Source organism: Xenopus laevis, chromosome 2L, assembly GCF_017654675.1.
Source record: "Xenopus laevis strain J_2021 chromosome 2L, Xenopus_laevis_v10.1, whole genome shotgun sequence".
NCBI classification, from domain to species: domain Eukaryota; kingdom Metazoa; phylum Chordata; class Amphibia; order Anura; family Pipidae; genus Xenopus; species Xenopus laevis.
In genome coordinates this window covers 33,347,515-33,360,720 of record NC_054373.1, presented here as the reverse complement: position 1 = coordinate 33,360,720, position 13,206 = coordinate 33,347,515, and positions in this window count along the sequence as shown.

Below are 13,206 nucleotides of genomic sequence, written 5' to 3'. Positions count from 1 at the left end.
CTCTTTAAAGAAGTAAATATTCACATATTTTCTGTAAGAAATAGTTTCGCTTACATAAACTATTACATATTATATAAGTCGTTGGAATATGTCTATATTTTGGATGATTACTCTGTCTGTAGATAAATTATCTGAAACTCACTCTATATCTAGATAAGTCAGGCAAGGACAGCATGGAAGTGACAGCTTGATATAATCAGCAGCAGGCAAAAATAAAAGAGCTTCATATAATGTGCGCATTTCAGAGTAATAAACAATAGATTATAGGGGTCATTTATAAACACAAGTGCAAATTACAAAGCGGGAATTTTGAAGCAAATTGCCATTTTTTTACCCATATAGCTGCCTCCCCCCATAACGCCAGCGTAATTCTAGTGTAGTCACGATCTGTTTTGCGTCTAGCACAATTGCACCCAGTGCATCAAAATAGATAGAATTGCCCTTGCGTTTTGCCACAAATCAGGTGCTGCGTTGTTTCCAGAATGCACGTTTATAACAGCGTTTGCTTTCTACTCACTAGGAGCAAGTCTGGTATGCCTATTGATTGTATGCCAGGTGCAGGGAGGTGACAACACCAGGGGTCGCCAGTTCGTCAATGCAGTTATGCACTATTCATCAGAAGACACAAATGGAACCACGTGCAATTGCTGGAGTGTATTTGGCAGGGGCGCTTTGCCAATGAGGAGAGTTGAGGCGTGGCAGCGCCCCACTGGTACTTTAAGAGCCGGATTTCCTGTTTTCAAACCGGAAATTTGGCTCTTCTAGAACAGAGAGCGCAGTTAGGCTCTCTGCCGCTGTCGTGGACCCCCTCAGGTGCAAAAAGGTAAGCACTCGGGGGAAGGGGGTGGCAGCAACTGCTGCTGCCTCAGGGACAGGATCGCCCCTGGTATTTGGACAACAATAACGAATTGCATCAATGTGCAATTTGACCGTGACCATTTTAGTACACCCTCAGTTGTAAGTGTGTATATAAATGACCCCTTGTGTACATAGTTTTGAGCCTCTTGGTTCCTCTACCTCTGCACAAACCCAATCATTTCCAACAAAGCACTGAATACAAATACTTACACAGTGTCGGACTGGGAGACCAGGGGCCCACCCAAAAACCTTAGACCAGGGGCCCACTAGAGAACCATAGCCCAGGGGCCCACTCTCAGTACTATTATTATTCCTCTCCTCACTCAAACTCTATTCTCCTAGTCTCTATCTTTACATACTATAATCTATTATTCCATCTATTTAGCCTCTTTGTTCTTATAGAAATAGGGAATGGCCATGAAATAGGCCAAATGTTTAGCAGCATGAGGAGCCACTGACACCTGGGCCCACCAGGAGTTTTCCTGGTATCCCAATGGGCCAGTCCAACACTGTACTTACATGCACTCCAAGGTCCCACATATGTGTTTTCCTCCAGTGATATCTGACGCTGGATATAGTATGAAGTATGGATATAGTATCCATACTTCATAGGGATGCACCGAATTCAGGATTTGGCCAAGATCGATTTGTCCTTTTTCAACAGGATTCAGTCAAATGCAAGTGCTGGCATCTCTAAGGATTACTAATAAATTATGGATTTTCATACTTCCTTAGTCATGACATTTTTACATACAAGCTGCACCACTTCTTGTTCACTTCAGCTGCCTTGATAAAAGGTATGTTTTACGGGGGAAATTGCCACTTGTGCATTTGTGTGTTATGTTCACTGCTGTTATTGAGACTGAGTAGAAGCATAGTAATATATATAATAATATATGATTAGGACCATGCATATTTCATTTGTTGTTCATTTATAACAACAAATGACAATGCAATATTTATGCATGCGTAAATATTTAAATAAATATATGTTGGTGGAAAAATTATACTTTGTGTGCTGATGGTGTATTTGCAACAGGATTAATAAAAACACATCACGGATGTAGGATACCTCTCCTGGGGCCTTCATTTTATTGTGAGCTCTTCAAGGTATCTGCGCACAATGTATTTAAATTGCAAATGTGTAATAGCTTCTGTGCAGACTGATCCCTGAAAGGTATCCCTTTGGGTTGCTGTGTTTCAGGCACTTTTCAGGCTTAGTATTTGCTTGATATTAGGAGGACACTTCCATTGGGGTCTCTGTATGTGAATGATGATCTCTATTGCAAGAGAAGGCGAGTTTGGTGGCTGTGCATAGATAGGTCAAATATTTGGGTACAGTATATCATCTGTCACACAGGAAGAGGTTCATTCTGATGAAGATATAGTGAATAAAGTACCCCCTCTTGTAAAATATAAGGATATTATAAGTTACCGAGGAGTTTCATGACCATATAAAAACACGAGGCCGAAGGCCGAGTGTTTTTATACAGGTCATGGAACTCCGAGGTAACTTCTAATATCCTCATATTTTACAACTGGGGGTACTTTATTTATTATAATACACAAATTTCAGTGAGTCATGTGACAGAAATGACATCAGAACTAACTGTTTATAACTGATGACATCAGAACTCACCGTTTATAAGGATATAATTTACAGGATATTCATGGCTTTTGTGTATTATAAAGGTATATGTAATGATGCTGAGCTGAAAATATGTTCTCCCCATCCTTGCATGGGTTTCCTTTAGCTACTCTTGTTTCCTCCAACACATCAAAAACATACAGGCAAGTTAATTGGCTCCTGGTAAAACTGAACTTAATGCAGATGAATGTGATAGGATAGAGTCTTTAGACTGTAAGCTCTACTGGGGCAGGGGCTAATGCAGGGTCGGACTGGGGTGTGCAAAGCCCACAGGGAATGCTACCCCAGGGGCCCTGCACGCTCAGTCACTGTTAGTACCCTCACCCCCCACCCACGTTCCTTATGCTTTTTTAGCCGCTATCAGGGGAGGCAGGGTTGTGAGGGAGCGAAAGTAAAGGAGGTGACGATTCCAACAGCACTTGGGTCTGACCTGGCCCACTGGAGTTTTTCCCAGTGCCCCACCGGCCTAGTCTGACCCTTGGCTGATGTGATTGATGTATAATCTCTGTAAAGAGAATAAATAGGTTTCAGAAGTCTCAAAAAGAGGCCCGAGGCACCTCTACAACATGGCCCACTGTGGGGCAATTTTCACTCACTCCCAGATGTTGCCAGATGGGCACAGCTGGGGATAAAAACTCTTGGAGAGATAGTTTCTGGGGGTGAGTGCAAAAGCTATGACACAATATGGTGAGAAGTTCACCCCCACCCAGATGCTATTTAGATATTTTCAAATACGCCACACTTTTCATGTGCAGTTTCCAGTTCGACCTGTAAGCCTAGAAGTGACAACTCTTGAGACCTATTTACACAGGAAAACCTAACAAAACCCTTATCCTGGCTATATACTGTACGATCTACCACCACCTCTCCTCTAGAGAGAGAGTCGGGGATAAATGGAAGAGAGATATTCCTGAATGGGATGAGGAAAAATGGAAAGACGCACTTAAGCTTGTCACAGAACTGTCTATCTCTATGAGGGACAGATACCTGTATATCAAAATAAAATTTCTAAATAGAGTCTATTTAACGCCGCACCGTCTGGAAAAAATCTACGAAAATGTTTCAAAACAATGCCCCAAGTGCAGAGAGAATTCGGGTACCATGTTCCATATATTCTGGTCCTGTCCGGTAATCCAGAGATTCTGGAGCGCAAAATTACAATATGTAAATGAAAAACTTGCGCTTCCAAATATTCGCTCACCAGAACTCTGCCTGCTGGGGTTAACAGGGGACCTGCAGCTCCGTTTCTACTCCAGAATGTGTCAACAGCTGCTATACTATGCAAAAAAAGCTATCTTAATGCACTAGAAATCCCTCAACCCACCTTCAATACATTTTTGGTAAAAACTGATAAATGACTCTCTCTTAAACCAGAAACTGACCTATCTGGCTAGAGGTTGTCCATAAAAATGTTAAGCTATTTGGGGTACCTGGCTATCTCTTCAAACTGTTTAAGTACATGTAACCTCATACAATGTATCTGGTAATTTGTACCTCTACCTCACCTCTCTTCTCTTTCTTCTCCTTTGTTTTCTATTGGTTTTGAAAATGTGCAAATTAAAAATAAAAACTTAAAAAAAAAAAGAGAATAAATAGGCCTTCACGTGTAAATGTACAAATTTTAGGTGAGTCACAAAGCAACAATTATAACGGGCGACATCACTAAGAACTGTTTATAAGGTTCTGAATAACAGGATATTCATGGCTATTCTTTATTGTATATCTCATAAAGGTGCCCTGAGTTCATTTGCTTTACACCCCAATAGTAGAACAATTCTAATCCCCTGATCTCTAGAGAAAACATTACCACAATGAGCACACACGGAGCTTCCCAAAACAAGCTGGGAAATGAGCCACTACTTACTAGCCATGCCTGTACTTCCCTTCTTCAAGCCGGAGACAGGATAAAAAAACATTCATCTAGGTACAGAGATTTAATACCTACAGTTACCAGATACACCAGGGAGCCATCCGATGCAGTGCTAGGGATGTTAAAGTATGGACTGCTTTAACTTTCCAGTAGCCTCATGGGCCCAGTTATCCGTGTTTTGACTTGTAATTACATATTATGGTAAAATATTGCTTACATGTTTTCATTATGTTTAGTTATGCTCATTGCTAGGAGACATGAGCTTTATGCTAAGTAGTTTCATATCTTGGGAATCTGTATTGAACTTAAATCCTTTCCCAGCAACTTTGGCATTTGGAAACCCTGCAAATTACCATAAAAGCTTTCGGCAGATTATACAGGTCCAAGGCTTCTGATAGAGATTCATCTTTGTGCAGGTATGGGACTTGTTATCCAGAATGCTCTGGACTTGGGGTTTTCCAGATAACAGATCACCGTACATTAAAATGTATTTAAACACTAAATAAATCCAATATGCTGGTTTTGCTTCCAATAAGGATTAAATGGGCTGTTCGCTTTTGGATTAACTTTCAGTATGATGTAAAGAGTTATATTCTGAGACAATTTACAATTGGTTTTCATTTTTGGATGTGGGTTTTGCATTATTTCCCTTTTTATTCAGCAGCTCTCCAGGTTCAAAGTTCAGCAATCCAGTTGCTAGGTTCCAAATTAGCCTAGCAACCATGCATTGACGACTGGACCGAGGAGGACTGGACAACTGTGCCTTTCAACTTCTCCCACCTGTAATCTCTGCCAAAGACAAATTCATACAAATCAAGTTCATCCATCACTCCTACTTAAATGGGGTATTCACCTTTAAATTAACTTTTAGTATGATGTAGAGAGTGATATTCTGAGACAATTTGCAATAGGTTAAAATTTTTTGTTATTTAGCTTTTTATTCATCAGCTCGCCAGATTATTTAAAGGGCATGTAAAAGCAAAACAATAAAGTCCCATTTTTACTTTCTTTAATGAAAAAGAAACCTATCTCCAATATATTTTAATTAAAAAATGTGTACCGTTTTTATAAGAAACCTGACTGTATGCAGTGAAATTCTCCCTTCATTTACTGCTGTGGATAGGAATTGTCAGATGGTCCCTAACTGCTGAGCAGGCAAACAATCATACTTATGAACAGCAGGGAGAGCCCCCGCCTTACTTCCCAGCCATGCAGAACTCAAGCAGCTTTGTTTATGACGATCCCTAAGCAGCCCAGACCACACTGAGCATGTGCACAGTCTTAGTCTTGCAAAGATGTTTAACAAAGTTACAAGATGGTGACCCCCTGTAGCCAACTTTGAAAGCATAAATTATTTGTTTGATTAGGCTTGTGGTGCAGTAAGTTCATGTTTATATTTAGTATACAAAATACAGCCTTTCTAGCCTTATTCTATTTTAGACTTTACATGCCCTTTAAAGGGGTGGTTCACCTTTAAGGTAACTTTTAGTATGTTATAGAACGGATACATATGCCATTATTTTCAGTAGGGCTTCATTTTGCCCCCTGTGACCTCACCTTAAAGTTAACTTTTAGTATGTTATAGAGTTAGAATTCCAAACAATTTTTCAATTGGTCTTCATTATTTATTTTTTACAGTTTAATAATTATTTGCCTTTTTCTTCTGACCCTTTCAAATGGGCGTCGCTGACCCCATCTAGAAAATGAATGCTCTGTAAAGCTACAAATGTATTGTTACTTTTCATTACTCATCTCTCTATACTGGCTTTTTCCTATTTATATTCCAGTCTTTTATTCAAATCAATGCATGGTTGGTAGGGTAAGTTGGACCCTAGCTACCAGATTGTTCAAAATGTAAATTGAAGAGCTGCTGAATAAAAAGCTAAATAACTCAAAATCCTTAAATAATAAAAAAATGAAAACCAATTGCAAATTGTCTAAGAATATCACTCTCTACATCATACTAAAAGTTATCTCAAAGACGAACAATCCCTTTAAACAATATGGTTGCTAGGGTCCAATTTTCCCCAACAACCATGCACAGATTTGAATTAGAGACTGGAATATAAATATGATAGGGAATGAATAGAAAGACGAGTAATAAAAACTAGCAGTAACAGTATTTGTAGCCTTCCAGAGCAGTTGTTTTTAGATGGGGTCAGTGAATCCTATTTGAAATCTGGAAAGAGTGAGAAGCTCTGACCCTTTATATCTAGTTTCTCCCCCTCTCAAAATAAACCAAATCATCTCCAGCACCTCAGCTTCACCAAGCCAAGCTTAGGCATGTGTAGGCCATGAATAGGATAGGATAGGTTAGCTGAGGGAAGAATTACAGTAGTTCCTGGGGAGGGGGGTCTCATTTTTCCCCCTTGAGCTGCATTCAAGTGTAAAAATAGCCTGCATTGAGGCCACTGGCAACAAGAGTGGGATGAAAAAGTAGCTGGGGGGGGGGATATATAACATGCAGCAGCACAGAAACCAGTGCAATTAGTATCAACATTTAATAATCAGCCCTGTAGCATCAGCTTATATTACAGACCAACCTCATTTTCTGCTTGATAATTAGTGACGACTCCCTCAACAGCTGCTCAGAGCCCACTGAGCATGTGAGTGTCACAGACACTTTCCAAGATGGTGACCCCATATGACAAGTCTGAAGTCCTGGATCATTGCTGCTATTGACAAGCTGAAACTTTAGGCTGGTGCAATAAGTTCACTATATAAAATAAGCCATTTTTATTCAAATTCATTTTTAGGGTTTACTTCTCCTTTAACTCTACTAGATCATGAAAATAGTAAATAATCCCAATAGGCTGGGTTTGCTTCCAATAAGGATTAATTATATCATAGTTTGGATCAAGTACAAGGTACTGTCAACAGATATTTGATTCTAAATTATGGCTTTGTGACTTTGCCCTGCCCCCCCCCCCATAAAACAGACACAAACTATTAATAGAATCTTTTCTGAAATTCTGGGCATCCCTCAATGCTGACTTTGCAACTGGCACATCTGAAACTCAAAATTACAGGGAAGCAATTCATGCCCTGGGCATTAGTAACACAAGTCTCATTTCTGACCTTTTTTGGCAGCATTGCATTTGCAAAGAAATGGTACATTGGCTACAAATAATAACAATAATAATCTTTTATTACAAATTCATTTTTAAATGTCCCCTAATGCAGAAATACCACAGATCACCTACCTATGACTCAAAGGGGCTATATATAACTATGTTCAGTTTAATAAGCAACACTAAGGGGCAGATTTACATAGGGTCGAATATCAAGGGTTAATTAACCCTCGATATTCGACTGCCGAAGTTAAATCCTTCGACTTCGAATATCGAAGTCAAAGGATTTACCGCAATTCTTCGACCGAACGGAAAAATCGATTAAATCCTTCGAATCGTTTGATTCGAAGGATTTTAATCCATCGATCAAACGATTTTTCTTCGACCAAAAAAAGCTTACAAATCCTATGGGGACCTTCCCCATAGGCTAACATTGAGGTTCGGTAAGTTTTAGATGGCGAAGTAGGGGGGTCGAAAGTTTTTTTTAAAGAGACAGTACTTCGATTACCGAATGGTCAAATAGTCGAACGATGTTTAGTTTGAATCGTTCGATTCGAAGTCGTAGCCGAAGGTCGAAGTAGCCAATACGATGGTCTAAGTAGCCAAAAAAATAATTCGAAATTCAAACTTTTTGTTATTCTATTCCTTCACTCGAACTAAGTAAATGTGCCCCTAATTCGTGATGGACGGATTTATTTGGCAGGCGCAAATTAGTGGAGAATTTCCGTGTTTTGCCGCTGGCGAAATAAATCTGCAAAGCTGTGCGAAAATTAAAGGCACCCATCGACTTTAATGCACCTCGGAATTGTCGCCGGCGTCACAAACATTTTTCGATGGAAATTCGCTAATTTTTCGGGGGAGCAAAACTCGCCCATCAGTAATACTAATATTATACAAATAAAGGACAAGCTGACAAACAGGAGAGCAGAGTGTAAAATGTATTTCTAGAATGATGACTGGTTCACTGGTATAGCAGATTGCTAAGGGGCTATCAGGCAATTTCAAAACACATTTAGTATAGTGCACTATTTAGGAATTGTAGCCATTTGATATAAGGCACATAGGAAGTTTTTCATTACAACTAAGGATGCACTGAATCCATCATTTTTGGATTTGGATCAGAAGCTCAATTGTCATATTCATATTTGAGCAAAATAAATATAAAATACATTCATATGTCCACAAAAGTCGTCTCGCTTACTTGTTCAAAGCTTTAAAGTCACGTGACTCAGGGAGGCCCATTTATCAAAGGTCAAATTTTAGTGGTATTCAAAGCTTTTTGAAACCACAAATAAACTCTATTTCTAAACACGAAAGTTATTAAAAGATCTGAATATGAAAAGTACTAGCGAAACAAAAAAAAACCTCCATGCACTAAAAAAATGCAAAAACCTTTAAAAACTTTAGTTTTTTCAGACAATTACTAGTGAAAAAAATCGGAAAGGTCTGAATGGCTTGAAATTAGGTCCAATCAGATCAGCGCAGCTCCCATTGATTTCGTTAGGACCTCGACTGCTTTTAAAAAGTTTTTTTAAATTCGAAATTCGACATGTATTCGACTAGTCGAAAGTATTAATAAGATCAAATTGTAAAACTCAAATGAATTTGATTCAAATTATAAAAACTTGATTGAAATTTAAAAAACTCGAATGTCAGGAACGCTAGAAACTTCACCAAATTGATCCCTGGACCTCTCCCATTGACTTTTACAGTAATTCGGCAGGTTTTAGGTGGCGACTTCTAGTTCTTAAAGGGCCAGAGTATGATAAATCTCAAAATTAGAATTAAAACTCGAATCGAGTTTGGATAATTCACAATTCGAATTTGAGAGTTTTGACCTTTTGGATTCGTGTTCAGCTGAACACTTGAGATTCAGAATCCAAATGCTGCAAAAAGTTGTAAAATTCAGCCCAATCCAGAACCAAATGAATTTGGTGCAACCTTAAAGGGGTTGTTCACCTTTGTGTAACTTTTAGTAGGATGTAGAGAGTGATATTCTGAGACAATTTGCAAATGGTTTTCATTTTTTTACTATTTGAGAGCTTTGAGTTATTTAGCTTTTTATTCAGCAGCTCTCCAGTTTGCAATTTCAACAAACTGGAGAGTTTTAGTGTCCTAAATACCCTAGCAACCATGCATTGATTTGAATAAGAGACTGACATATAAATAGGAGAGGCCTGAATAGAAAGGCAAGTAATAAAAAGTAGCAATAACAATACATTTGTAGCTTTACAGAACATTTGTATTTAGAAGTGACCAACTTTTGAAAACTGCAAAGAGTCAGAAGAAAAAAGCAAATAATTGAAAAACAATTTAAAAAAATAAATAATGAAAACCAATTGAAAAGTTGCTTAGATTTGGGCATTCTATAACACACTAAGGGGCAAATTCACTAAGCGCCGAAGTGCCGAACGCTACCGTCAATTCGCTAGCGTTGGGCATTTTCGTTACTTCGCAAATTCACTAACGAACGCTGACGTAGATTCGCTAGTGTTACTTCGCACCCTTAAGCCTGATGAATTTTCGCTACGGACGTAACTATGCAAATTCACTAACGTGCGCAGTGTACTGAACGCTACCTTTTACGCTAGACTTCCTTCGCCACCTTAGACCTGGCGAAGCGCAATAGAGTAGATAGGGATTGCTTCAAAAAAAGTCAACATTTTTTCTAAGTCCCAAAAAACGCTGGCGTGTTTTCTACATTATGGGTGATAGGCTGAAAAAGATCGAAAAAAATTTTAGGGCTCCCCTCCTTCCCCCCTACATTTCCTGACTCATGGCAACTTACCTAGACAGTGGGCACATGTGTAGGGCAAAATGAAATTTTTATTTGATGTTTTGAAGGTTTTCTAGGCATTTGTAGTCCTGATACGTATTCCTCCATTGAAATTTGAATTTGGCGCCGTATGCAAATGGACCATCGCTAGCGAAACTTCGCTTCGCTTGGCGAATCAACGCTAGCGCAACTTTGCAAACTTACGCTACCCCTGTGCGCAACTTCGAATTTTAGTGAATTTGCGGAGCGCTGGCGAAACTACGCCTGGTGAAGTGCGGCGAAGCACGGCGAAGTTGCGCCTGGCGCAACTTCGAATCTTAGTGAATTTGCCCCTAAAGGTTATCCTACAGGTGAACCACCCTCAGGCCCTGGCCCCAGATAAGGGATCTTTCTGTAACGTGGATCTTCATGACTCATCTCTTAGAAAATAATTTAAGCATTAAATAAACCCAATAGGCTGGCTTTGCTTCCATTAAGGATTAATTAGATCTTAGTTTGGTCTAAGTACTGGTATGGGATCTGTTATCCGGAAACCCGTTATCCAGAAAGTTTCGAATTACGGAAAGGTTTTCTCCCGTAGACTCCATTAGAATCAAATAATCCAAACTTTTTAAAAGTATTTCCTTTTTCTCTGTAATAATAAAACAGTACCTTATACTTGATCCAAACTAAGATATAATTAATCCTTATTGGAAGCAAAACCTGCCTATTGGGTTTATTTAATATAAACATGATTTTTTAGTAGACTTAAGGTATGAAAATCCAAATTACAGAAAGATCCATTATCTAGAAAAACCCAGGTTCCGAGCATTCTGGATAACAGGTCCCATACCTGTACTATTGTATTATTACAGAGAAAAAACTATTTTTAAAAAATGATGAAATGGAGTCTATGGGATAACGGGGTTCCAGGTAACTGATCACATACTTGTACTAAGGTTCATCAACTGCGGACGTCTTCATACCAGCGTTAGAGATGGAAGACTCACGGTGCAGAAAATCGGAACTGTGGGCTAGAGAGAGTGGACTCAACCCGGATGTGGCTCTTACATTTGACATTTTGGCTCAGAGGATGTGACTGTATCCTCTGACATTTTGGCTCTTTCCCGGGTTCAGGTGAGGAAAGTGCAGGCAGGTTTTGATGCAAGTTAGAGAGACTGGGTTCTGATATCCAACTGATTATTATATTATTGTATCTCTGGAAAAAAGTGCCACGGCAATGTCTTCTCTCACACAGGGTTGGCACCTCACCCCTGTTATACCGACCACATATTGAATCCACATTGTGCATAGCTAATTAGCAATTCATTTATTTGCATGCTGAAGACTGATTTATGTGCAGCCATACTTCCCAAAGCACAAGCAACAACCTGGAAGCTTGGAATCATTGCTGGTACTCGGGTGTCAGCACCTTAGACTCTATGATCTATGATAACGAGACGTTAAGTGACTTAATTAACTCAGGAACCACAGCTGTATGCAAGAACCTTCTGTCACTCTAAATTGTGGCTTTCATTTTACTCAAATGTTTCCATTGCTGCTGTGTACATTGTAAATGCATTCTTCCTATACTGGGGATTTTATATAATGTTAGTTTAATGATTTTTAACTAAACCCATTCGTTATCAATATTGAAGGCAAACTGCCTATTCTTTAGAGAAAAGTCTCCTTGCAAAAAGGACGCTGTATAAAGCAGAGCCAATCACTTCTTACATGGGGGGGGGTCGCTGAAGTGTCAGCCTCTGGTGAGCCCTGGATACCCCAGTCCAACACCGGCCAAAGCCATTCTTCAAAGGTCACCAATGAGCAATGAAACCAGCTCTCTCAGCATTTTATTCTCTGACTTTAAATAAACTACAATTTCTTGGAAAGAAGATTGATTCCAGATAGACTTTTTAACATCTTGCCTGGACCTGAAGCATTGTATAGCAGGAGAATGTAAATAAGGGCTCTTACTCACGAGCGGTTGTAGCTGCGCTCCCCTGCGCTCCGTTTTTCTGCGTTCAGCCGCAGGGGAGCACAGGAATAGACGCATTAGACGTCGAAGATTGCAGCATGTTTCGTCTCAACTTGCGTTCGACGCCTACATGCGCCTGTGTGAGTACAGCCCCATTGGGAAAAATGTAATGCGTCTATTCCTGCGCTCCCCTGCGGCTGATTGCAGAAAAACGGAACGCAGGAGAGCGCAGCTACAACCACTCGTGAGTAAGAGCCCTAAGAGTGACTCCGGCTGTGTGTGAGACAAAGTTACCAGACCCCATCATTTATTAGCACTTAGGGGGGGGCAGGTCCTCATTCCAAATGAGTACCGAATCTCCTAGCGGTTATTTATTTATTCGCACTATAAATGTATCATTACTGTACTCCTGTTTGTGTTTAGGCCTTGTAAAGCACTGCATACTGTTCTAGTAATCTATAAATAAATAAATAAAAAAACAAGACAATCAGAAGAGGCTTTTATATGCATAGACTTTCGGGAATATGTTAAATAAAATATCAAATTGCAGCACTTAATGAACTCATAGATTGCCTTTAATAATAGCTAGTTTATTTATATTAATGTTTGACTTGATAATGTGGGCAGAATCCGAATCAGCTCAAGCAGCCAGACATTTGTTCCAAGCTGCTGCGTTGGGTCCTCAATGAATGCTTCTGGGTACAATGATTTCAGGTACATAGCTCAACCCTGCCAGGAAATATCTCTCTTTATGTCCACCTATAATCTTGTTAAGGCCAGGTGCTAACAATCTCATCAGCCTTCTCTTGCTATACAATGCTTCAGGTCCAGGCAAGATGTTATGAAGTCTATCTGGAAAAACTCTTATCATCTTGTTAACGCCAGGTGCTAACAATCTCATCATCAAGACCTTAGATATAGTGATGGGTGAATTTACGCCGAAAAATTAGCGAAATGGAGCAGGCATCTCGTTTTTAGTATCCGTTTTTTATGCCGGCGTCCGTTTTTTTGCCGAAAATGCGCCGG